Below are 23,915 nucleotides of genomic sequence, written 5' to 3'. Positions count from 1 at the left end.
GAAAAAAAACCCTTAGAAAATAAAGATACTTTACTCAGCTGGTTCAAAATTTTCCAACAACCTGACAAATAGGAAGAGACCTGAGGGTACATTCTCACTACACAGTTAACTCAAGCTGTTCTTTGAATTTTGTTTCTTAGGTACATTTAGCTAAGGCTGCATGGCCAGGTGTGGAATAAAAACTGTTGTATGCACATACACACATCCATACAGATTATTCCATCAAGTCAGAGTAATTACTCTGCCTGTGCTGGCAATGAAGTTACTCCAGTGCTGATAGTCTCCTAGTGCCTTGTCATGGTTTCAGAAGGGCAAATGATCATCTGTTTGCAGCCAATGCCATTTCTTCCATTATTTCCTGGGCAAGAATTTTAACTCCCTGCAGCACAAAGCCTGATAAACCCCTGATGATACAGAGAGAAAAGCACAGCATCAGGAAAGGTTCCTTTTTGTAACAGGACCACTCATGTGGTTCTGCCTGGCCCATCTGTGTGTTACACGTGATTGTTAATCTCTCAAATCAACTATGCTGCAAAGATACCCTGGAAAAAGCAACAAGAAGTGTAGGACTAATAGCAGGCTACCTCAGATAAACTTCCTAGAATCAAAGATTTGAGATGAAGCTGGGGCACGGTGTAGTTCAACTGGTGGGCTGAGAGGTGATGATGTGTAGCTTGTTGGCTTTACTTGGGGAGGGCACAAATCTGTTTCAGAAGGGAAACACTCACTTCTTCCTCCTGTGCACATCCCAGAACTTAAGCCCAGAACTTCTCCTTGTGCATCTATTGGGGCAGGGTGTATGTTAAAGGTAGGTAGCCTGTTGCATGCTTCGTGAAGGGGTTGTTGTGTTGTCTGCCTGACCCCATTAGACCAGGGTAAGTAACATTCTGAGTCTTTCTAGGATGCTTTTTGGAAGAGGCTGAATACTGTGTAGAAGCCATGGAAGGCAGCTTCAGAAGAAAAAATGTATGGCTTTCTCCTTCTACAATCTTCACAACAACTTTAATTACTGCCTCTATGAGGAGGATCTGCTGAAATGCACAATTTCATGCTTTTTGATACAATAAGCTTCTCAGTGTCTTCCTGCAACAGAAGACACAAACTCTTGGCTGGGCACACAGTTTAAATATTTTCTGGATTTGGAAATCATTTTAAAATAAAGACCAAATGTCTCTGTTGAGTAAACTAATTTCTCTGTTATTAATAAGAGAAGCAGTTAAAGCCTGCCTTATTGAATTGTGTATTTAACTGAACACTGATCTAACTCCCACTGAAAACCATCCAGGCCTTTTCCATTACTTTCAGTGGATGTTGGACTTGTCTCTTGATGCTTAAGAGAACAGCTAAGCAGGGAGAACTAACTTACATTTCTAAGCAAAGAAACAGCTTGCTGTTTTGACTTAGTTCAAAGGAACAGTACATTGTGAATATTCCTGTGTATAAAATTACACTGAGATGTAGCTGACAACTGCAGGGCTCCTCACCATGGCTAAGTGCACAAAAAAAGCAGCACAGCAAATAGGTGTGCAGCCAGGTGTCTGCTTTTAAGATGCCTTCAAGTGTTAGATTTTCTCCTGTTTGATTGCTGGGTCTCTTACCAAAACCCTCAGGGCACAGTTCAACAGCTCCCATGACTAAGCTCCACAGACTTGTGTCACAGTCACATCTGCACTACTCCCTGTCCTTTGACAGGTTGAAAATGCACCAGCTAAGCAATAGAAGCCCACAACACCATAGCAACTGTGGAGGAGAGCACTGGTCTGTGTCCCTGTCAGTGGCGATCTCTCTCTGCTAGCCATGCGTGGAGAGAGATGCACAAGTCTAGGCAAGGGTGACTTGAGCAAAGATGCCTTTTCTCCCATGCCAGGGCTGAGATAGGGGAGGCAGAAGCATCTCAGGAGGTCAGCCCAGCCAGGGCTTGCCCTCCTCAGACATAACCATCATGTTTCCATAGGAGTAATTTGCCTGAATTTAATCCCTTGATCTTTACCAGGGGGCAGCCAACTTTCTGAGACTGAACTCGAACTGGCTGAGCAATCAGGGGAGCAGAGTTGGGGCTACAGATGTTTGAGTGCATCAGCATCGCTGGTGCTCAGCTTACGTGCAGGCCAGAGGATTCCTACCCCTGCTGTCCGGGGACAGCCCCGCAGTCCCTGCTCTAAACCACGGACACCCTGTGAGAGGCAGCGAGCCCTTACCTCAGGTAATGCGTGTGTGGGGAGGCCTTTTGGAGCCTCCTGCTTGCATGATGAAGAAATGGTCGGTGCACGATGCTGTAACACGCAGTCAAGCTCCTCTGAGCACGCAGGGTTGAGTGCAGCTTGCCCTGGGATTTTCCCTGGAATTCCAGCAAGAAGCGTCCCCGGCAGGGGTCACCCTGTCCCGCGAAACTCTGTCCCGGCGCCTCTCCCCGGCCCAGCACTGCCACTGGGGAGGTCAGGTGTTCCTGCCTTTCCTTTATTTCTTTCTTTTTTTCTTTCTTTCTTTTTTTCTTTTTTTTCTTTTTTTTTTTTTTTTTAATCCCCTGAGTTTCTGAACAGGAAGGGAGAAAATTCCGTGCGTGCTGTATTTATGCCGCCGTCCCTTTTAAGTCAGTTTCCTAAGATACCCAGCTAAAATAAAGATGTGAATAACTATTCGTTCACGCTGTCGTCAGGAAGAAAAACGGGAGAAAAAAAAATAGAGTTCCAAGAATACAGAAAGACAAGTTCAAGGGAAGTAAAATTATGTATGTATGATCAGTTTGCTTTTTCTCTTACTCCAGAGGCAACTCTGCCACAGGAAGCCATGCCAGCCATCCTCCTCAGAGCTTTTTCCTACAAGAGTTACCTCTATCTAAGGGAAATGTTCTGTGTGAAGCTGAAATGAAGAGTTCAAAGGACGGGAAATAAATAGAATAATCAGAGGATCGGGGACAGTTTTTGCTTTTATGGGGGTTTGCATCTGTCTGAAGGAAAGGCAATAGTCAGGATCCTGTGCTGGTGGGAGCTCGCAGGGTCGGGCTCCTTTGCCTGAGGCTGACACTCGTGTTTGTCCATAGAGCTCATTCCTGGGCAGGTGTGAGTGCTGCTGGAGGTCCCTGTGGGGCACGATCAGAGTTTCTTCATGAGTCTCTCTCTTCCCTTCCTCATTTTGTTTCTCTATTCCTCTGATACTGCTCCCTATGACCCAGTTTGCCTTCTCTCCAGCATGCAGAGGAGCCACTAGGCTTTTTCCTGTCCTTGCTGCACTGCAGTTCTTCATACACTGAAGAAGAATGTTCCATTTAAAATATCAGTCCTTGCTGCTGGACCCCCAGAATCCTCCAATTTCAAAACAATGTTTGAACAGCTGGGACAAACGTTTTTCTCACAAAAAGCAAGACACAGTTGATCACTGTGCCCTACATCTTTGGGGAGACAGAAAATACACACCTAGACCAAATTCTCAGATAAGCCCCTAATATTTGATAGACGGGAGTAGCTGGCAGGAACTGAGATGTCTCCAATTTTGAGGCGTTTGAACTCAGCATCCAAATGGTTTCGTGTTGCATAAGTCTCTGTTTTATAAACAGCCTGTAGTGCTGAGACAGTGTGCTGCAGCAGCTCTCGGGAGCTCTCTCTCGTGAAGCCACACTGTTTCCTAAATTGCTCTGTTCTCACTTTTAATATTATCCAGAATGATGAAACTAAATTTGTTCCTTAGAGCTTTGCATTAGCTGCCTGTCTCTGTCAGTGCATTTCAGACCAAGCCAAAATACTGAATACACAATTGTGCTGCACAATGCGATGCTTTGGCATGAGTTCAAGAAGCTTAATGCCAGAAGGGGTCAGTAAATAATGTCATTACTTCCTATATATACAGAATATAATACTTTACATTTAATTTAATAATACTTTACATTATTAAAGTAATAATACTTGACATTTAATTACAGACTGTAGTGCTAAGGGTACAGAAGGATTGTAAATGAAAAAAAATAAACTGGGAGCCTTCAACCTCCCTTTGGTTTTCAATGTTACCTTTACATTTCAAAACAACTCATCCTCTTTTCAACTTCTGTCAGAAGTGCTGGCTTCCTTTGAGGAGCCAAAAGTTCTTACTTCAGGCAGCATATCAAGAGGAACCATGTTTTCCTCGCGCAGAGTCAGCAAGCACAAGAAAAGAGACTTCAGTGACTGTAGAAGCAACTACTGAAAATATCCCAATTGGTGTAAGACTCCTACGTCTTAGTGTACAAGGGAAGGTTTGGGAGCAGCGGGCAGAGGGAAAGGGCAGGATTAATGAAGAGGGAGGGCTGGATACCAGGGTGATTTATGATAGAAAAGTCCCTCCCAGAATGGCAATAACAAAATTATTTCCCTCCTCCTCTTGAAAAACAAAGCAAAGCAAAACAAAACACGAAGTTTTGGTAAATCAAAGAGGCAACTTTACAAAGTAAAGCCCGTATCAGTCATACACAGCAGGAACTCAATTTAGCACAGTGAATTCCCTCTCTTCCTGTTGACTTGCAGATTAGGAAGGCACAGGATAAAGAGATCCTGTCAGGGATATTAAGGGAGCTCTCCTGCAAAGATACCCATACATGAGCTCTGGTCACAGCCTCTCCTTACCATGAAGCAGCCAGCTCTGGAGATGTGTTTCCAGCTGATTGACACTATCTCAGAGAGGGTGAGGACAGAGACAAGCTCGAATGTCCTACCCGAGTGTGTGACCCCTGTGTGCCCTCACTCACAGCTACCCCATTAACCCTTCTGCCTGGGATTTAATTCTGTGGAGTGATTTGTTCTGAAATAGAGACCTGACTGATATATACATAGCAGAATAAACTTGCCCACTATCATCAGTTTTCCACTCCCCTTTTCTCTTGTTCCTTCTGTGTTTTGTGTTTAACAGGCCATCTTTAATTTTTAATATTTGAATATCTCTGGCAGGTGCTAGATCTTTTCTTCCTCTCTGGCAGTTTTAGCATAAGAATTGTTTTGCTTTGGAGGAAAGTGGGGAAAGAAAATGAATAAGGTAAACATAAGCAAATTCAGAAAAAATATTTGCAAAGACAGCACTGGGAAAATTCTCTCTCCTCCACATGACAGCATTTATTTTGCTGTGGCAATATGTAGCAACTGGCTACTACAGTACAGTACTACAGTATGCTGATATGACTGCTTCCATTATTTTCATTCTGTTTGTATTCTGGAAGATACTAAAGCCAGCTGGTGATATGGAAGGTAATGGTTATTGGTGACGGCACCTCTGAGAGCTGCTTAGACTAGAGTCATACTTAAAAGAGTAAGATCCTGCTGCAGAAAGTCCTGCTGGCACTAAAAACTTCCTTCTGAAGTGGTACTCTCATTTAGTTATGAGAGCCATTACCTTTCCTGTTACATTCCCTGGATGCCTAGAGCTAAAAACATGAGCTATCAGAATTGGAATTACTGAGCCAAAGCTCTCACCCTGGGACTACAAGGAACTAAGTGTTACACTGTGACTTCCTCTACAGTGGAAAATTAAACATGCCTGGAGTCAAGTGGCATGGAATGGCAACGTATATCATGTTAAATGGTCCTTGATCTGAGTATCATCTGAATTGTGCCTGGGAGCTGTTGGGACTGTGCTAGCTGGCCAATGCAACAACTGCCAGAGGCTGTTCTGACAATTGAACTCCTGACAAGTTTGTTTATCCTCAGAAATCTTCCTTTACACTCTCAGTTACTAGAGTGGGCACAACCCATCGGAAACAATGTTTTCCTCACATTTCTGACCAGTGGAGTGTTCCTTCCTCTATCCTCAATATCATGTGCCTTTGACTATACTACCAAAATACTTAAAATTATCCCATGATACACTACTTACCTGGTAGAAACAAACTACTTTAGTTCATAAACAATCATATTAAATACGAAACTCATTAACCTGTACCCAGTCTGCTTGTCACAAATACTGTGTTTTTATCGCCAGCTCTAGCAATTGATAAGTCCCATCCTTTACCATATTCCTTTTCCCAAAAGAGTTCCTGGAAGATCACTGCTTTGCAACAGCAGTTCAAACATTCTTTGTGAGCACTTGCTCATGAAAAGTAAAAGAAAAAAATAGACAGGCTGCTAAAGAGAAAACTTTCTGATGGATAGCCCCTATAAGCTAGGAAGTCAGTAGACTACAAGTGCTCTCCAGAAACGAAGCTGCTCCTAGGCATATCCATATCCGCCTTCAAAAGAACAAGGTATTTCACAGTCCTATGGGATACTGAAAACAAGCACTAGATGGAGCAGTGGGTAAACGTCTGGACTCTCTCCCTGCTTACATTCAATCCATGAAGTTACCCGATAGCCCTCTTGGAATCTGAGCTGACAAGCTGATGCCAGGTCAGTACTTTGTGAAGACACAAGTGTGCCTTGGGTAGGGCTGAAACATTAGGCTGTAGTACACCACTCTTTGGATTCAGTGCGATTAACACTGATGTATAACTGGTGGCCACATTCCTAGATATATTCTTAGATGTTCGCACATTCTTCTTTGTCTGACAATTTTGACTAATATACATCCTTTTTGAAGATTTTCACCAAGGATCTGTAAGTACACAGCATCTCACTTATCATTTGACTGCTGAGGATGTCAGTCAACAAAATCAAAACCAGGCCTTTCTTTTTAATTAAGGATAGTGCATTATGCCCTGTCTGCCTTACAAAAATATCACAGTGTTTTCATAGCTGAGAGTCCACAGAGACTCTGGTCTTCCTTGGTGTTTGAAGATTCCCAATGTAGGGTGTCCCTAACATTAGAAAACTCAAAATGTATATGAAGGGGAGAAATTTTCACAAGGCATCTGGTCTGGGTTTCAAGCATTTTTCCAGTTGGAGAAAAAGTTCTCTTGTTGGGGAGGAAAAAGCATATTGTTAGGAAACAGCCTCATGATTCCTAGGGTAACTTGAAGGGAAAGGGGAATGCTAAAATGCATAGCTTTTAAGCATTTGGGAATGTCATTGTGGACTTCAGCTTTCTTTAGAGTACAAAAAATAGAAAAGGAGAGGGAATATTTCCACCTTTTCCCTTGACAAAAACAATCTTTGTAATGTCAACCAACAGCTAGTGCTGAGCTTATCACTGCCTCCACTCTACTCTGCTCTCCCATCTCAGTAACCTGTTCTGGCTTCTGAAACTCACACCCTTTGGAACTGATTGAATAATGGACTTTTCACTTCAGGCTCTGCATCAAATAGGAGAAAAAAAATCCTGTGGGTAGCATATGGAGTTTCTAAATCTAGCTTCAAGACCCTGCATTTAAAAATTCATTGTAAAAATGAAAGAGGGTCACTTCTAAAAATAAAAATTGAAGAGGATTGTTTTGAAAATAACAATTGTTTTAAGACCTTACCCTTCCTTGGCTTTTCCCCTCTGGATTGTTTATCAAACCCTGCCCTATTCTGCCAATTTCATGGCAAATTACTTCAGTTTTCCAGAAACTGCAGATGTCCCTCACCAGATTACTAAGAAAATAACAGTAGAGTATATAAAGTTTGTGTGAGAGCTATTTGAAGAATTATCCATGTCAGCAGTTAGTCATAAACCTCTATACAAACATTTATATCACCAGAAAGCTGATGATAACCTGAAATTCTTCTCCTAATTCCCGCCCTCCCCTTCCCCTTTCTAACGTGCTTCCTAACTGAATCCAATGATTTGCCCAGACTTCATCCATCTGACTTTATGCCTAGGATATGCTCCACGGAAGCGAGAACAGCTTACAGCTTGGTTAGAAGGACTCAGAAATAAATTTCATTTACTCACGTAAACCTGGCATTTATCTGAATTCAAGCATTGACTGGCTAATGGTTGTTGTTTAGCTGCAAAACCAATTCATACTACATTTTAAGACCCAGTGTAGCATCATGCTACATTTCTCAATAGCCCCAGTAGCACCTCTCAAGAGAGGCAGCAGTGACCTTTGCTGCAAGGGAGAGCCATGCCCAGCCCACACAAACAGTAATTATTTCTTTGTTCACCTTGATCCCCTTCAGTCACCAGTAACAAGAATTGATGCCCAGACAGCAAAGAGTGGTGAACCAGCTCATTGTCATCTCCTCCAGCACAGCTACCACAGGCAGTCGCTGAGGAGGATGGATGACTGGAGACAGGAGGTTGCCTCCTTTATCTGAGCTTGAAGCTGGTCCTGTTTCAAGATGTGATGATGGCAGAACATGCCAACATGTGTCACCCCCCTTATTTTCACAGTGTATGCATTAAAACCTGGGCCTGGGAAAGCTTGAAAATAGGGAAAGGAATGCTAAGTTACACCTTAAAATCATACTCCAGAGAAGTGGAAAAGACAGTATAAACCTGAGTCAAGAGCACTTGGTGTTAGAAGGAAAACCCAAGCAAGAATGGCTAAATTGACAGAAAAAAGACCTCAGTTTATGCAAATATGAATGACAATATTGATCAAGAACAAGAACATCACTGTCACATAATGGGGAAAAGTAATTTGCACATGGCAATATCTGCTGGCAGTATTGCTGTAAATAGTTGCTCTGAGGTTCAATTTAGTAGTGATTATCACCGAGACCATTTTAAAGAAGAAAAAAGTATAGGATGTTCACAGAGAAAAGTTTTGTTTGTTACTTTATTAATAATGATTTGTATAATGCCTTATTAGTCATTCTTTATTAATAATGATTTGTATAATGCCTTATTAGTCATTATTTGTGTAGAGGCCTTCATTACAAAAGTCACTCTACAGAGACACCTAATTGATTCTATGGAGAGAACCACACTGATTCTGAAGACAGGCACAATAAATATTACATCACTTTCACTTGCTCTTCTGGTGGCTATACAGGAGACAAATCCTCTTTCTACCACATACTCTCTCTGCAAAACTGTAGACCCATATGTAAACAAGCAGAGTACACACACCATACTCTGCATTTGCCTAAAATACACATATTACTGCAGTATGCTCCTATTTCAAATGACAGTTGCTCTGAATTATGGTAAGTTACTTTAACTAAAGATTTTACCGTTTATAAACATTTCTTGAACTTGAAAGCCATGCATCTCTTCAGCAGCCTGGTATTCCACTTAATGGGATAATGAAGAGTAGAAGCAAAACCAGGCTACCTACACTTTTTGGCATCCTATGTAGCATTGTCATCAAAGTGATGCTGTGGCAAGGGGAACAGCTCAAGCCTATTACTAAGCTCTGAAGCAAGCTATGCCATTATGTGAAAGTTCCCATGAAGCCCCAGTGACTGTTAAATTATTGAATGTGAATTGCTTGAAAATGCAGTATTTCCAACAATTCCTTTGCAAGAGACTGAAGTTTTGTTCACTACTAGATGTCTCCAGCAATAATAAAATCAAAGCACGAAATCCCTATGCAACAGCAGATTAAGGAGAACGAAGAGAACGTAAAGTATTACTGAAAAATTAAATTAAGGATAATCTTGTATTAAGTGCTTGGATTCAGTCTTCATCCAGAAAGAAGATCCTACAATAAGTACCCATGGATTCATCTTCTGGTAACATGAAATGTCACTGTTTTCCCCACATTGTCACCATGACCCTTTGTGCAGTGGAGTCAAAATTATTTGGCTCACTGCTGTGAACTCTCTGTTCTGTTATTGTCAGGAGACAGCACTCCTTTTCTGCCAAAAAGCTGGGATGTGTGCAAAGCAGGATGACTTGGGCCTTGCCCTTTCCCCCTTGCCCGTTACCCCTTCCCCTCTCCTTCCCTTTCCCTCTCCTTTCTGTGCTTTGCTTGGGACAGCAAAACAGCTGTTTTATTGGTGTGATCCTGGAGAACTCGGATTAAAGGTCTATCCATTTATGCCCAGTGTACATATATACAGTATTTCATATCAGCCAGTTTCGCGTGATTATGGGACTTTGTTTGCTTGCTGGTAGAGTATATCTTTTATTGAATAAGAGGAGCATAGGTATTGCTGCTTTTCCTGGATGCCTCTTGGGAACGTTCTTTGACATCTAAAGCCTTTTTCTGGCAACCAGTTTGTTCTCTAACAACAGCAGGCTGGGAGTTGTGATAGATCCCATTTAGTCTTTTGAGAAACAACTAAATTCTGTGAGTTAACTTGTCTTCTTTTACCATCTAAGGAATACTGGCAGGCTGCAACCATTTTCCTCTGTTAGCCCTTGAAATGATTCTTCATGCTTTTGTCACATAATTAAAATTAGATTATTGCAACTCCCTGCTGGCTGGCCCTGGAGCTTTGTAAACACTCCAGCTGGCCCCTAGGTTCATAGTGAAAGGGATGCTCTAAGCATATTCTTTCTTTGTCCTCTTGTCTCTCATCTGTGTTGAAATCACTGCACTTGCTAACTGCCAGCAGAATGTATTGGGTTATTGCTTTCTAAGGGCAGTGAACATAATGTTAGAGACATTATGTGCCAAAGTCTCTCTCAAGCTTTGCTTGAAAGAGCCTGGATGCAAGAGCTTTCAATCTATTTTCTCTTTGTTGATGAGGTCTCTCTTTGCTGAAAAGAAGGGAAAGAAGGGGGAGGGAGTGGAGGAGCACAGGCTCCCCTAACACAGCATTCTAATAGAAAAAGCATACAGCCACACAATTTCAAAAGCAGGGGCTGACTTTCATTGACCAATGTGTAAATACCATGGACATTATGCAGTTGTTTCTTCTCCTATGACAAAATTACTTCCTCCCACCGCCAAAAATGAAAGCCATTTTGAAATAATAGCATTCCCACTACAGCCAGGCTTTCTGAGTTCAGTAGGCAGCATTCCTGGCTGACTTCTTCTTATGTCACATTTGCTTATGGACCGTTACTCCCACATTCACATCCAGCCAGTTCCGTCTTATAAATCTTGCATGGAACATCACGACTGTGTGAGATTTGCCTGATGAGCTTGTAGGGATTATCATATTAAAGGTCTCAAGGGTCTGAATGACTAATTGTTAACGAGAGACAACAATGCAGGGATAATGGTGCTTTAAAAGTAAGTAATACTAATGGCATAGTTTGGGTTTGGATGTGATTGTGCATCTTGCTGTCACATGCAGAGATTATCTCTTAGTGTCCTCTGGTTTTATGGGCCCATAACCTCACCTCTATGATCAGATAGTCAGTAAGCACTTATTCTGCCAAAGGAGAATTATCGTGGTGAAGAAGCACACACAGGCAGTAAAGCTGACTGTATTGAACTCTCCAAAACTATCAGAGCCTCACCACTGAAGCCAAGAGTACATTTGTTTGGGTTGAGTTTTTACACAGTCTTGGCCAGCCAGTGTTACAAAATGGTGACTATGGCTGCAGAACCACAGGAGCAATACTGTAGAATATGAATATTCCCCTTATTTGTGCTTCACATTATCTCTCATATTAATGATATATGTTCCAGCATGGTCACCTCTGTGCCCAGTCACTTTTTCTGTGCTATCTATTCCTTTGGACACCAATATTTAGTCATGCAGTGCTGTTACTAGCCAGAGGCTTGATTTTAAATCCCTTGGACAGATTTCCAGAACGACTCCCCCCATCCAGCTGAAAGCATAAACACTGCGGGTCTTTGGCAGCTCTGCAAATCAAGACTGCAGCTCCTAGAAGAAGTCTGAAAACAGTTGATTCTTACACTCAGCTTCCTGCCACAGTGCAGTTTGTGACTGCTGGCAGCCACAACATAACATAAGCTCCGTTTCTTTTCTCCTCTGTCTCGCTGGGACTTTTGCTAACATAAATATGTTACCACGGGTGAGCAAGTGCACAATGCCATGGCTAATGCAGAGAACATCCTCTCCTATGACAGAGGTGGCATTTGCCATGCTCTGCTGCCTTCCCAGTGCAAACATCTCCGCTGGGGACCTCACCACTGCAGTGCTGGCATGCCACTGCCTTTGAACAGGGATGGTGCCAACCTCCCAGACAGCCGTAAGCATGCGAAGCCAAGACACCATGTATCAGGGCCTGTGCATGTGTCAAGGACAGGTTTCCCAGCCTGAAATGTCAAAGCAACTGTTTTTTCCCTCAGGAGGTGCATTTGTCTCTATGGTGAAGAAAATGTATTATCACAAGCGTTGCCTTTGAGCTCAGAGCTGGATAAAGACCAACAGACACTGAATCCAGCAAAATTTCAGCATCCCCCTCTTCAGAAACATTCACATCCTCTGACAACTTTTTTTCTTCCAAGAACCAGTCTGCTTCCAAAAGGAGAGAACTGAATACTGACCAACACACTCCTTGCTTCCAGACTTTACATGACAACTGCTTGGAAAGCAACACTTGAAGTTTGTTCTATTGAGAACTATTCTCAAGTCTAGTGCCCTTGTTAGCCAAACTGGGACTCCGCTTCTCGTGAGCCTTGTCCCCAGATATTGGCGTAGATAAATGGCCTCTAACTGGGCTCTTCATTTTGCTCCTAACGTTACAGACCCCACACAGAGACACAGCCCCTAGTTTCAGACCTGGGGGCTTGCAGAGGGCCGTGCAATGAGATCCTGTTGCTGCTGAGTCTAAAAGGCATGAAGGGGGAGACTGATTCCAGCATGCTGGCAAGCCAGCTAGGACTCCTGCTCCTAACCTCACACCAGCTTCCTCCTGAGTGTAAGCTGCTGACTCTGATTGAGGTAGTCACTGCTGAGAGCCAAAGGAGCCCGGACCCACAGGGTATTTCACTCTTAAAACATGCTGCAGAAATGCAGGCTTGTGGAACAAAACAGACAGTTAGGCAGAAGATGGATACTTTATGACTTTAGCAAAATGGGCAAACAGAAAAATCTCCAGTTTCCTTTCCAAGTCGTTTCATGTTATTTCTCCTGTGTTGCTCTGATGTTTTTGTTTCAAAGAGAGAGAGGGTGATATGGAGTTTTCTTTATTTATTTATTTTTATTTAGCACCTCTGGGCAGTGACCCAGTCAAAGCCTCATCTCCCTAACAGAAGTCTGTCTGACCACAACTTGCACGTTCCAATTTTCATTCACAGGTAAAGACTATCTGTTGTCCAAGTATTTTTACTCCGTCATAATCAAAATACAAATTGTAGCTTAACTTAAAATAAACATGTCAGAAACACTTGACATGACCTGCATACCTGTCAACAAGTGATAATCAAATTTCCTTGCCATACTAAAGTTAGGCAGAAGACATTTATTTAAAAAAAAAAAAACCAAACAACCCAACCTATCTGGTTTCCATATCATATTGAATTTCTGAGACACAATGGGAGTTTTTCTTTTATGCAAAGGAGTCTAAAAGAAGTACAAGCAGTTAAAGGGATGTCTGCTGTAGCTGGGACAAGGGTACAACTTCTCTTTGAAACAGCTTACATGCAGCATTACTGTAAACCTAAAGAGAAGAGATGGAATTATTTCTCTGCTTTTCCCATTTTTTGATTATGTAAATACAGTTTCCCTTCTATAAATATTTGGCTTTTCCGCTTCTCTCTGAAAATCGAACAGCAGCAGGGCTAGAAAAGCTGGTAACACAATTGTAAAATTGGCATTACGGTGTAGTTGTGAAAGTTGAGAGCGCAAACTGTAGGTCATTTTTAATGAAGGTAAAAGCCAAACTGACACTGACCCTTACAAAATTATTCAGGGAAAAAATGACACAGTGCCAAAAAGAAACTTCATACAGAAAAGTTTTGTGGTGTTGTTTTGTTGTTTTTGGTTTTTTTGGGGTTTTTTGTTATTTTTTTTTAATGCGGTAACATGGCAATGTTTAGCAGAAAAAGATGAAGGTGCAAGGAAAGAGAAATTATTCCAGCTCCTTTCTGCGTAGACTTCCTCTGGAAGTGTTTGCCAGAAACAAAAAGCACACCCCAGGAATACAAACTAACAGGCCTGTACAGGACATGGTTAAAATTATCCGTGTCTCACTAACTTGTGATCCAGACTAAGCAGGGCATTAAAAAATCCAAAAGAGCACAGCATCTTCTATTCCTGAAGAGACTGAAAGGGTACACTGACATAACAGTTTCCAACAGCTGTGATAACAGCCTGTGCAGGGTCATGCTGGAGCTGATGGACAACAGCCCCTTGCACACAGAGCACTGGAGCCGTGCTTTGCTCCTGTTGCCAGACTCAGCTCTGGTTACCTTGTACAGTATATCACAGACTAATCCTCCTGTACTCGTCTGAGTCCTCCTCTGAGGGGTCTCCTCCATCTCCTTTTCTGGTTTTGCCGAGGCAGAGGAATGCCTGTCCCTGCCTCCTTTACTTGATTTTGCCTGTTTCAACTTCTGAAGCAAAATGGCCCTTCCTCGCCCAGAGGTGTTGTGAGACACGTAGAAGAGGGCTTTTCCTTTCCACACTAATTGCATGGGTTTGGGATGTAAAAATTCCAAACCTCTGCTAAATACAGCATCAGAACAAAAGCATCTCTTTGTCATGACACTGCTGCTCTGAGACAGGAACTTACTGGGTTAAAATCTGAAACACTTATTTATTTGAACAATCTCCCACTAAGTTCAATGCAACTGTACTGAGAGGAAACTACAGTGGGGACTGCTGAACAGAAAAGCTCACAATTATCATCTAATTATCCCAGGAAACCTACTGCTGTGGGAGACACTGTTGCCCTTGATCCCATGAGACAGGAGGACCAGGACACAGCAAGCTTTGGCACTCTTTGCTAGCCTTAACCCCAGCTCTGGGAAGACTGCTGTTCCTCCCTGAAAAGCCACTCCATGGAAGAGTACCACAGTGACACATCCCAAAATACTTCAGCAGGGTAAAATAGAGGGCACGCTGCCCACAAACACACATGGTAAGTAAGGAAAGTAGATACCAGGCCTCCTTAGCTGATGAATATTCCAAAATAAACGTCACAGGAAGAGACCTTTCTCCTGTCCGGCAGCACAGCTTCAAGAGAGACATTTGCAGGTCAAGTGTTGCCATGGGATGCCTTCAGATACAGTCTCAGGATGTCTTGACTCTTTCCTGTGGGTTCACAGAGCAAGTGAAAGAGTGAATTCTGAAGATCTTGTCCTCTCTTTCTATGTAGTCTCAGGGACCTGGAGTCTGATTCTTCCTAAGTCTAAAAAAATTGCAAAGACGTCATTTCTGGCGGCAGGAAGTGTGACTGGCACCCTGGGGAAGCTGAGGAGCATTAAAAACTAAAAACCAAACCTGACTTTTTTTGCAAAGATGCCACCTGGATTCTGACAAAAACAGATTTGCAATGCAAATTTGCATATTTTAGGGAAGTCTGAGTGCAGAAGGCTAGAAAGGTGTCAAATGTCTGATACAAACTATGTTCTGAAAATATGTGAAGGGAGTATGGATAAAGATGATGTCAGAAGCATTAAGCAGTTTTCTGATTATTTGTCTTCGCAGATGGCAATTTGTGTCAGTGTAATTTTTAAGCTGCTTCTGGAATTCTCCCTTTCTGTTCTTCCATGTTCGCCTGTCCCTTGCGATCCTGTTGCTCTGGACTATATGCTAATGCCCTCTGATGTGCCAAATGGAGAGAGAACAAGTTGCATATGCCATGCTTTACTGGAGGGGATAAAACCAATGAAAAGCAGCAAGAACTGTAAAATTTTAACCTTTTCCTTTTTTCTCTTTCTCACACAAACTATGATTGCACTTAAAAGGCAGAAGTAACACATAAGAATTCAGAGTCAAAGGATGTGGAATTCATATGCTAAGCAAACAGTGAAGAGTAGCTGCATGACATTTGGCACCTGAGTATGATGGAGCTTTCAAGAGCATTTCCTCTTAAAGGGACTCGAACTGTTGGCGATAACACATACTGCATACTCAGCTTGCACACTTACAGAAAAATTCCCTTCTAGGCAATTGTAAAATGCATGTGTTTCGACCATTTACCTGGCACTAGTATAAACAAAAATAAGGAGAAGAGGGCTGAAGAGGACAATTCACAGAGGCTGAGGATTAGTGGAAGGAACATGAAACCATGAAAGGTGTATATGCCCATATTTTCTCTAATGCTCACAGCAACTACTGAGTAAGCAAATGACCACTCCTAGTATGACTAATGGTGTAACTACTTAAGGACTTATTTCTACTGAAGTTTATGAAAGTTAAAACAAAACAAACCACACAGTCTAAAATAGAAATGTTCACTATCTGCTGTGAGCTGTGGCAGACTATTTCAGCCAATCCATGATTTTAAGCACACGTGCCGTTCTTTGGAAAGGGATGCGATGCTTGAAACCACGTGCTCACATTGATTGCTTTGCTTAAGCGGGGTCTCCATCTGACCATACTGAGCTGCACACCCAAAGTCTTTGCAACTTTACTTTGTAGCCATTAGTTTTGGCCCCACAGGAAGCTATTTATAAATATCTGAAATAATAAATCAGATGTGTACAGCAGAAAAAGGAATCAATGAAATATGGTCACTATGGCAACAAATATTTTCTGGATGTAGTTTTGCTTCTAACCAGCAATGGTGTCCCCATGTTCCTAACAATGGCAAAAGTTGTCAGGCTTTTCTTGTTTGCCTGTTTGTATTAAATGTGTTCTTACAGGGTAAAACAATAAAGGTAACATTCAAGTATGTTAGACAAAAGTCCCTTTTCAGAAGTATTTTACACTAGTTAAAAATATATTAGAAACTTGAAAAAGGAATCCATTATTTTCCCATCTTCTTATTGCTCTCCTCCCTCCCTGGAACAGAGTGAGCCTCTGCTACACTGAGAAATTTCATAGGCTCCAACTCTGCATTCAAATATTAAAGTGATCACTTCACCACCAACAACAGCTGAAAGCGAGGTTAGAAAAAAATGATGCCACAAACCAAGCTGCTGTTTTCAACAGGCAGTGCTGGCTGACTCTTGTGTCCATATTAAACAAAAACAGAAAATAAAAAGTGCTCACACTTCACCAGACCCCACCTGCAAAATATTCTTCTGGCCATGTCAATCACAAAAGTTAGGCCTTATGTGCAGTACATGCTGGAAATGTCCGGGTCATGTCTGTGCACAGTCTCTGAACTCACCAACATGGCCACAGCATCCCTGGAGTTTTGCAAATTTCATGCTTTGTGGATTGAGTCTTTGATAAGTTGTAGATATCTCAGAGGGCTTTGTAAATTTGTCTGCACTTTGGTGGAGCCCAAGAATACTAAGGAGCTGTTTGACCTTGCCTTCCCTTTTATTTTTTTTTTTCCTTGAGTACATAAAACAACATTTCAAAAATAGTTTCAAACACCCATCTTGTCTATTGCCAAATGAGAGGGCATTTCCAGGACAGGTCTGTATTTCCTCTCTCCTTTTAAGTTCCTGGCTTTTTTAAAAAATCAGTGGCCTCAAAGGTATGCAGTCAGTCCACGTGTTTTTTCCTTTGCTTGAAAACTAACAAATCCATTGGCAGTGTCAACCAAAAGCAGCAAAGGCGGTCAGTCCCCAGAGATTGTTAAGATTGTACAAGTTTGCTGAAAATGGTCCTTTGGTAGAGGGAAGTGATCTTTTCCATGCCATGATTGCCAGAAAAGTTTGTTCACTGTCTTGTCAGCTGTGCAAGAATCTGTGTTAGCACTGGGACAAGGGGCAAAAAAGTACCCACACTTCTGATTTCCCCACTCAAGGGAAAAGGTTCGGTGGGAGTTGACTCCTTTTTTAGACACTGAAATAAATCATGGCTGTGTCTGAAACCAGCCTTTGTAACCACCTCTGTACCTGACCTTGCCAATCTTACATAGACAATTAAATTGTTAATATTGATTTTTAAATGTCTCTTCACAGTTACCTGTGCCAACTCAGATGGCAGGTTTTAGACTGAGGCCACTCTCCAATGTAGATTTATTCATTTATTTATTTATGATAATTATCATGTGATATTTTGGAGAAGAGAAAGCTATTATGCAAGAGAGGCATTAAGTTTGTAAAGCTCAAGCCACACCCTCCACACAACCAAAACAGCAGCAAAGCCATACAGAGATGCCAGAGCAAAGGATATGCTCAGCGAGCCTCTGACTTGCAAACTTTGGGGCTTGTTTTTCTTCTCTTTCATCAATGCACAAGATTCATACTAGCAGAGGAGCTATAACTGAAATAAACTATTTAGAAAATCAGCAACAAAATACTCGGAGCTGACATGACTACTTTCCCTCTAATGTTTAGCCTTCAAGCCCCTCCTGACACAACTCACCTTCTGGGCACAGCAAAGAGAGCAAAGGAAACCGATGACCTCTCACCCATATCAGCACCCACGGCAGCAGTACCAGTGCATTGCCCAAGCTGCTCTAGGAATATACAGCTGGATTTTTGGCATTACATTTATCTTCTTTACTCATACAGTGTCTTAAAACAAATATTCAAAGTAAAATTAAATGCTACTAGACTTGTCCTATATTAAAGAATATCTTCATGTACCCCTGCGCATGGGTGAGGAATTAATAAAATTTGAGGTCCTTTATGTTTGCATTGAGAGGGTTACCCCCACCCTCAACATGGCTGTTTGACAACTGCAGTGTAGGGTTCTCTGACATTTGTTTTCTAATGCACATGCTGTTTCAAAAAGAATAATGAAAATGTAAATAAATGCAAAGGAATCCTGAGGGCAGAAAAATATTTACAAAAAAAACCACTTAATGAAAAGCCCACATAATGCTCTGTATTGTTTCACTGACCATATACACATGTTAATTCTTCTATGCCTCATTTGCCTAACAGCATGGAAACTGCCAGCATTTTAAGAACTGCTATCAGATAACTTGAAATGACATTAGACAGACCATACAAACAGCAAACAGACTCAAGTGACTGTTTCCTTGGATCTGATCTGAGGTGCAGCGTGGTTTTGCTACACATAGACTTTAAGGTTGCTGGACACCACCTGAGTCCCTAAGCTTCTGCGGTAAGAGAAGTTACACAATATATTGCAAGGACAGAGCTCTGAGAAATTTCATGTGTTGGGGACTGATCTGAAATTTTAATTTATACCCTTGCCAGTCCAGGGGGTTGTTTTTCCCTGCTTATATCTTCTCGTACTTTGCTGTCAATTCTTAGTCAGTGAGATGAGAAAACTGTTGCATAATTCCTGAATTTCACTTTTAGGACTGTTTTCCTGATGCATCCAGGGTCACAGCAGTACAGAGAATCCCCAAGCCAGAACTCCCTGTGCCTACACGCTAACTCAAAACAGTCACAAGGAGAGACAGGCAGTATGGATCTCAACTGCAGAGATACTTTGAGATCTCGAAAACACTTGTGCATGTACTGAACTCATTGAAAGGAACTCTGTTATTTTCTAGGGGCCTTTTCACATGTTTCAGAAGATGCCTATTAAGATGACAGCATGGACAAAACTAGTAAACTTACAAAGGATGCCTTTACAGAAGAGGGAGAAGAACAGAACAAATCCTCCAGAACAAACTGTATTTCCAGTACACAACGATGCATCTTTTCACAAAGATTTCCTCCATTTAAATAAGATTATGAAAATATTTTCCCATCCCCTGCACAGAATGTAAAATTTAAATTACTCTTCTTACTCACTAGTATTTCCCATAAACTTCTAATCTGGTTGCATTTAGGACCTCTATTTTTTTCAAGTCAGATGCTTCCCTTCCACTTCTCCATTTTAATAAAACCTGTTAACACACTTGAGAGTCAAACATGAACAAAAATCTCCCATTCCCTCCAAAGTATGGCATTCATGAAGATGTCATGAATAAATAAACGTTCTCTAGTGTTCTGTTTCTTTTGTCTAGCTTACTGGTGTTGAGAAACCTTCTTCTTCATTTATTTATGTTGGTATTTTATTTCCTTATTGAGTTTCAAAGATGAAAAGGGAAAAATAAGTACCAAGGAAATAGCTGATAGACTGAAATGACCAAGAATTTTCCCAGGGAGGTTAAAAAAAGATATGCTTTAATATGAAGATGTTGGTGTCTCATTATTTCATTTAATATACCTGCTTTTAATATGGAATGCACGACATTCTGTTTATGAGAGTAGACAGCAAGCCAGTACAGTAAAATTAATGTGCAGGAATGCAGTTTCTCCTAATTCTGTTTTAATGATATTGCACTTTAGGCCCCTAAATGACTGTTGTGCTTTGAAGTGAGGCAATCCTGCCTAGTCCAGCCTTGTTCGAATGGTAGAACATGTACAGATCAGACAGCAGGTCAGTTTTGCACAGATCCACTGAGGTTCCATGCACTGGCCTGCAGCAGATACAATATCCTCACCTTTTCTCAAATTCCCGAGGGACATAGTCCATGGCAACATATTTGCAGCTCCCAGTGAAAAGACAATGTGCAGGATCAGGTCAGCAAATGGGCTCACCTCTTTATGTCACCTCGTACTTCATCACAGATCTTGGTAAATTGAGCAGATCTCAGAAAAATTATTGCTCAGACTCTAATTTTATAACATATTGATAAACCTCAGTGAAAATTAACAGACTTTGACAAATGCTAATTGGGTAGGCAGGATGCTTATCTTAGGTCTCAAAATACAGTCTACCTTTCATGTCTTAAAAATCCAAGCACTATATCTGATTCTTATATGCAATTAATATGAAATTTTAATTGTTTCATGTTGCCTGGGTCCATTTTTTCAAAGCCACAATAATTCTTCGGTAGAATTAAATCCAATTTGATCCTTGTACATGGCTAACCTAAGGACAATGTAGTATCTTTTCTACAGCACGGTTAACACACTCACAGCTGTATTTTCTCAGCAAAGGTCCTTTCTAGAGGTGAAAATGGAGGCATTAGAGCACAACATGCTTTCTGTGTCCCACTTCATAACCTCAACCCTTATATGAACTGTGAAACTTAAGACTAAGGGACAAACATGACAAACCAGCCAAACAGTACTATTTTTATTCTCATGACAAAGCCTGAGTTTGGTTGGTTGGGTTTTTTTACTTCTTTTTAAAGGCAAAAGTCATGCCTTTTCCAACTGAGGACAATAAAGGCTGTAAGAATGCTTAGAAACCTCACATTACCTTACTAGGTTGCAGCAGTAAGTATGTAGATGCTACACGGATGGAACTTCTGCTACTCAAGTGGTAACATGCTCAGGCTTCCACCTGTACTGCAAAACAAAACAACAAAAAACCAACCCACTGCATAGTTTTGATGCTGTAGCCCTTGGGGCTAGAATCTTACAGGTTAAACTTACAGGTAAATTTTTGACAGAATTTGACTTTCAAATTTGTAGGGTAAATATAGAAAGCAAGGGTGAGTCAGTGCAGGCAGAGCTCCTCCCTTCTGAGTCACTTCTGCTTGGATATCACAGGAAGATGGGAGGGAGCAGAGCTGTATACCTGCAGGTGTCACCTTACCAAGGGATCATACTACAGAGATCCTGACCTTTTGGCAGGGTGTGAAGAAAGCCTCCACGACCTTTTGCAGATGGAGAGTTATTCCACTTTAGTGTTTGGGCCAAATTCTAACTTACCTCGTTTCTACCTACCAAAAAAAGAAAACAGGAAAAAATATATCTCTAAACCAGCAAAGATAATGTGGTCTGACAGTCCTTGAAGAAGAGGAATGCTGTGTTACAGAGGAGTGCTGGCTGTGCCACAGCAGCAGGTGGTGAGACTCAGCGCAGGGTAGTAAATCTCTCCAAGGTCCTTCTGGAATGAAGGCACTAAACGACTATCACACGCTGCTATTTTTTTTTAACAAATCACATTTAATCCAACAAGTGGAACCACCTAAAAGCTATTGTTATATTGCAGCTAATTTTAGTTGAAGAAACCAAGACTGCAAAGTAAACTGGATAGTAAGAAGCTCAGACTAAAAATACTTGACAGCAAGATGATATCTTTGGATCAGAAAACATGGCTGAGCTAGTAAACAAGCTACATTCTCCTACAACACAGCTCATGAGCACAGTATGGGTGAAACTGGCAATACGCTGTCTATCCAGACAGAGGACAGCGCATAAATGGGATGACCTCCAGCTAAAGTCCATCTTCCCTCCTAAAACCTCTCTTCAGCCCTTGCAAAGAAAGTCTCAAGCTCTAGTCTGGTTGTCCAAGTCACAACATGAAGAATGCCTCCACATCCCTGGCAAAAGATGCTGTGAGAAGAAGATGAAGCACAAATTTAAGTCATCTGCTTTTCCTCTACGTGCCTTTATGCCCCAGATATCTCCAAAGGAAAGGAGAGGACAGTTCTCTGGAGCAGTTCTCTCTCTTCTTTGCTCGTGCTGTGATTAGCAGACGTCCCTGGGTGAGTGCTGAGGAACACTGAAACCTCTCTTTTCCTCTTAATGAGAAAGTAGTCAAGGGAACATTTTGGACTCTACTTTAATTGCTTCAGCAGTGAGGTGAAAGCAAATTTTCTTGCAAATTCACTTTCCCCAGTACAAGCAATAGAAGAACTAAGTCCTTAAAATATATATATGTATGTGTGTGTATGTATATATATTGAGTTGGGTTGAACTTGACAAACGAAGATATGGTATTTTCTGGCCATAAATTAGAATCTTCCAGCTCTCTGACAGGAAAACATAAGTCACTTCTCTGGAGGGCTGAGAGTGCACGAGACGACTGACATGGCTATTCCCAAATCCAGAGCTGCAGAACTATGGCATTCATGTCATCAGTTTCTCACTAAGGACTAAGGGGCTGAAGGGTGTTTAAATGAGATCTTCTCTACATTTCTATCCATGTATCCACATTTCTTTTCTACTAACCTACTTCTGCTAAGAGATGTGCAGTGTTCTATGAGGCTGATGTCTGGCATACAGCTTGTCGACTGCCAGTTTAATCCCTTGTAATAATAACTGGCGAGGGTTTAGTGACTGTCTTTCACCAGCATCCCCATATTTGTTTCTCTTTTCTTTCCTGTTTATTTGACTGCAGGTCAGATGCAAAGTGATATAATTTGGTTTAATTTCTTTGCTTTTAGCAGTGCTTCACCAGTTTAGACTGGTTGAGAATTTTTTTCTCAACAATATTCTTTGTACCAGACTTCTTGTTTTGCATACAAAATACAAGCAGGTAATGAGTTACGTGTTTTATTAGTCCAGGCTATGTGTTTATGGCTCAGCAGATAGGTCCAAGCACTGGTTTTCCCATTGGGTGCTATGGTGGAGTGGGTATGCAACGTTTTAAAGATGCACAGGAGTGTGCTTAGCAGGCAGTCATTCAGCTATCACTCCAGTCAGAACATCAATAGGATTTTGCAGATTTGTTAAATGTCTGTCTCTTAGTTGCCTGTGATCAGGACAGGTAAGTATGAGACTCAGGTGTTTCACACTCCAATTTATAAGCTTTAGCTAGTCTGCAAAACCTAATTTATTGCTTCCCTGACACAACTGCCTTGCTTGTTGTCAACATTAGGAATCATTGTTCCAACCCTGAGTGTGTCACATGGGGGTGTGAGAGCTCTGTGATTTCGCAGGTTCAGCCTCTGGCATCAGTGCTCCCTCCGTTTCAGCATCATAGGACAACTCCAGTTCACACCAGGCATCAGCCTCGTTCTACCTTTTGACCTGTTCTAGCACTGGCCAGCACTGTTCAGTATAGCACTCATGACTTGATATTCATAAACCCTTTTCCTTGTTTGTTTTTTTTTTTTTCCCAACATACCTTTTCCTCATGTTCCCCTACCAACATGACATGCATTGTAACTTTTATGGATGAATTCAACGTTCTGGCTTCACTCATCATTCACCCCTGCTTCCCCTGACATGTCTATTATTTTCCTACAGATAGGCAATGTGTCTTAAATCTACGGTTCCACAAGCTTTGAATTTTGTTTGCTGGATCACTGAAATTCTGAGTCACCTCTTCCACTGCCTGTTAAAGGGAAAAATATTCCCATCAGAAACTACACCTGGTGGTTGACATTTGGTGATTTAATTGGGAATAAGGATGTTTTCATAGTTGAAGATCATGTGGCTTAGAGCTCAGATACTGTAACAAAAAGGGACTTTGGAATACGGCAATATTAATAGGTTTCAGGGGGGAAAAAGTATCCTATAATGAAATCTGTCATAATGGGGACACTATCAGGAGACAGATGGTGGAAGCTTCCCC

The 23,915-nt window shown here is 41.6% G+C and overlaps 1 protein-coding gene across 16 annotated transcripts in view; it reads right to left on the bottom strand.

Moving 5' to 3' along the window:
- Positions 1-3,511, bottom strand: part of ATXN1 (ataxin 1) — a 339,029-nt gene extending 335,518 nt beyond the window's left edge. For all 16 annotated transcript variants that reach the window (XM_066188786.1, XM_066188795.1, XM_066188804.1 and 13 more), the window contains exon 1: positions 2,199-3,511. The gene's annotated coding sequence lies outside the window, so the exon portion shown is untranslated. The remainder of the gene's footprint in view (positions 1-2,198) is intronic.
- Between the last annotated feature and the right edge of the window lie 20,404 nt (positions 3,512-23,915).

Source organism: Chamaea fasciata, unplaced genomic scaffold, assembly GCF_029207755.1.
Source record: "Chamaea fasciata isolate MVZ Bird 193981 ecotype frontalis unplaced genomic scaffold, bChaFas1.0.hap1 SCAF_1, whole genome shotgun sequence".
Taxonomy (NCBI): Eukaryota; Metazoa; Chordata; class Aves; order Passeriformes; family Sylviidae; genus Chamaea; species Chamaea fasciata.
The sequence above is the reverse complement of the archived record's forward strand: the minus strand, read 5'-3'. Positions and strand labels throughout refer to the sequence as shown.